Below are 4,087 nucleotides of genomic sequence, written 5' to 3'. Positions count from 1 at the left end.
TTCTCTCACATAATAAACTTATCTCATAAATAATTATATATAGCCATAGTTTTATCCAAGTGAAGCTACCAAAAATCAACACTCCCTCTTAGCTAGGGAGGATAAACACAAGACATACGTTACACCACTGACAATCTTTACGAATGACACATTAAGGAAATATTTGATTAGAATATCTCTACTATTTTGATATCACGTTTGATATCATGAGTATTGGCCTTTAGAATATCAACATATGATATTCACCAAATACTCTGAGTAATGGTCTCTAGAATATCAACACTTGATATTCACCATGTACTCAATAAGGTAATAGTTTGTTGAACATCAACATATGGTATTCACCACTTTGATATCACAATTGATTATCGTTCTTCATAATATCAACATATTATATTCACCAGATACTCTTTAAGTAATGGCCTCCAGAATGAGATGTAAGATATTCACCAAGTACTGTGAGTAATGGCCTCTAGAACATCAAGTCATATGATATTCACCATGTACTTTGTGTAATGGCCTCTAGACATCAATTTGCATAACATTCACCATATACTCAAAAAATGTTTATAAGGTATGTGCACACACATTCTCATAATGCTTGTTATATAAACATCCACCATGCAAGGTATGATCTATCATGATCTGCATAGACATCGTAAGATACCAATCATAATATAAAATTAAGTTATTGTGAGATCATCATCTTTCAATAACTTCTACAATTACAAGTGACATCATTTGGAAGTCGTCACTTCCTCATGATGTACACAGGGGGGTAGGTCCATTAAAATCACATAGTCATGAGGTATATTCATGAATCACAATCATTATGACTGCTACATTTTACTAATCATTTGAGAATTCATCTCAACATGGTTTACTCCCTCTGAATCAATATGACCGAGATCGTCAAAGGTTAACCGAATCATATCCTCTATTTGCTCTCTCTCTTTCAAGGTCACCTCTAGCAAAATTTCCAGCTCCCTCTAAATCTCAATCTCCTTCTTCCTACAAAAACATACTCAATAGAAAAGATCAAGGCAAATAACTTATATATAGAAACACAAATAATGAGTAGACAATAGTAATACTCAATAATAACAATTACTTATCCAATGTAGACAAAGAATAATGCCAAAATGGTGAATCCCCTTAGGATTTGAGATTAGTTTTAGTTAAGAGAGGTCCTCCTCATCAGAACTCCACTTCACATACTCTCATTTTCTCGCTTCCTTTTGATTCACTTATATTTTTATATCTTTATTCTAACTTTTTATATTATGATGGTGACTTCAAAAATCACACTTATTTATTATATCAATACTAAACATTATATATATATATATATATATATATATATATATATATATTCATTCTCAAATGTAACATCAATCATAAGAAGGATGATAAAATGAATATTATCACTAAAACTTACTATGTTATTACCTATATAGGGCCCAAGTCCTATTTTCCTTTGTGAATGTTGATTAAATAGAAATATATGTGCCTCCTTATGCAGTGCCTTTTCCACCTTATTTGTATGCATTTAATCTCTCCATGTTCATGGTGGTTTATCTGTTATTCTTCACCCCTTTGTTGTGGGCATTTCCCTGTGGCAGCAATACATTCTTATAAATTATTTGATGGAAAAATATTTTTGATTTCATACCTCTTCCTTATGGCAGTCTCATGTGCCCTCCTATTCAATCAACCATTATATATTTGACCAACCTTTATTCGTTGGTGTTGTTTTCAATTCTCATTGGTTTAATCGACAATCAAGATTCTCCCTTGGTTCTATCTTCTTCTCCATAAATATCTTTGCAATTCACATAGAAGGGATGATCATTGTTATCCCTAATATGGCTATGGGAATTATGCAATTTCTGTCTTTTCTATACTCCATATGCAATTAATAATCAAACCTTACTATTTTTTTGATATGGCTAAGTGATATTGTTATTACCAATTTACAACTATACTTAGCAATGAGACTAATATTGATGTTACCAAATTATACTAAGTATGTCCCTCCATTATGCCAACCTTCTATTTAACATTACCGCATATGCCTCCCCATTATTTTAATCTTCTATCTTCCATCAAGTACTTTTAGGATTATATCAATACCATTTTTAGTGGTGATCAACAACAATGTTTTATGTGTACTTATTATCGATGTTTCAAATATATTTTATAATGCTCATCCAATGATTATAATCCTCAAACCACCAATTATGTTTACAAAAAATAGTGTATCATAACTCAATGAACAAAGGCGCCCAAATCTACACTGATGAATTCAAGACAAGCACAACTAAGGAATGAATGGCTCACTTATTTTTAATGTCTGATGTTTGTAAAAGAGTGATATTTAGGGGCTAACTCTAATATTAAATAATTGGATGTAGCATATTTATCCCTACGTAACATTCATCATGTCTCCTATGAGTTTGACTGCACCTAAAATCATATTTTTCATATTTCCATTTGGTATGGTCAATACGATGTTGAAACTATATTCTCCAATATATAAAAGTGCTCTGTATGATAGTGAAATTTCTCCTCCTTTCCACTTAGTATTTGATTGGTGTTGGGTATGATTCCATAAATTGGGAAATTGTTCATTCAGCATATATTTCTCAGTGTCCTTCCCTCTAGTTTTCATTCCATCTTATTTGTTGAATGGTAATGCTAAAGGTTGATCAATCATGTTATAAATGTTGTCGACTGAATTATATTTTCCTTATTGTTTGGTGCACACTTAGATTGTCTCTATCGACATGTTTGTCTTTCCATTTGTTAAGGTCATTTGAGTTGTCATGTACTTCTATTTCTGAGTCAGGTTCCATCTGGTTATGTTCCATTTGGCTAGTGAATAGAGTCTCCCAATCTTTGTTAATTGAAATGTTCTCTTTTCTATATAGGGGTGTTTTCAATAAAATAGTTAAAGCATTCATTACACAAGTAGGTCTAACATTCCCTTGTACATTTGCATTGCCATATTGTAACTTCCGTTTTAATCTAATAGCTATTGTTCTTGTTTCATCAAGTTGTCTAGGAAGAGCTACTTGTACTTTGTCAAAATCCATAGGCACATTGATTATTGTTCCATTCAAGCCATATTGTGCTCTTTTGTATCCTAATTGTCTGATCTATGCAAAAGTAATATGAAGAGAGACAAGTCTTTCTTCTAAAGTAGTTAATGAATGTACTACATCAATACGGTTATTGCACCTAATATTCCATGGCACTGCAAAAGAGGGGATGTTGCTAGTTGCAGTATCTTTGACACACTTCTTGCAAATGGGTTGGCCTATGAATTTTTTTAAGATTCATATCAAGGGGAAGCAAAGACAATGAGTGGACAAATTCTTCATCGACTGTGTAGGTATCTTTGTGGAAGTGCAACATGTCACAAAGAGCACATGGTTATGTTGGTGTGTCCTTGATGCTTTGCAAGTATTGGTTAGTGAATTATGTGATTGCCTTTTTTTTTAAACTTTCAAGCATGTGGTTGTTTGACCCATGACTTTTTTTACCAAGTTGTGACACACGTTTTCTCTTCCTTAGTGGGTGTGAAATTATTTTTATGTTTGTGTTGTTGGTTGTACTAGAATGACCATTTCCCAAGGCCTTCTAGTGAGTTTGCCTATTATGTATTGCTTGTTTCAAGCTACACAACGATTGACTTGTATTCATATGTATAGTAGACATGTCCAAAGAATTTCTAGTACATGAACTTGATGAGGGTAAATTGTGTAGGTTCTTCAATGCACATGTCTTTGACATTAGTTTTATTATGAAGGGTGGCTTCCTATGTGTGTCAGCTAGTGGATGCAGATTTTGGAGTGGTTCATAATGACAATGCCCTTCGTTTGATGTGAAGCATAGTAAGTCAATAATTTTCAATGGTTCTTTACAATTGCAAAATTCTTGTACATTATGTAATGTATCTGCTTTCCATACATGTATAGTAGCATGAAATATGTGTGAAAGTCATAGGAGGCAAAATTTAGAACCCTCTAGACCACTTTCAACATGGGGCACTGCAACTATGGAAGCTAGAAATTGTATTTGTGAG

The sequence above is a fragment of the Cupressus sempervirens genome, chromosome 6, assembly GCF_028749045.1.
Source record: "Cupressus sempervirens isolate cs-2001-9-10 chromosome 6, ASM2874904v1, whole genome shotgun sequence".
In the NCBI taxonomy this organism is placed as follows: domain Eukaryota; kingdom Viridiplantae; phylum Streptophyta; class Pinopsida; order Cupressales; family Cupressaceae; genus Cupressus; species Cupressus sempervirens.
This window is presented reverse-complemented; position numbering follows the sequence as displayed.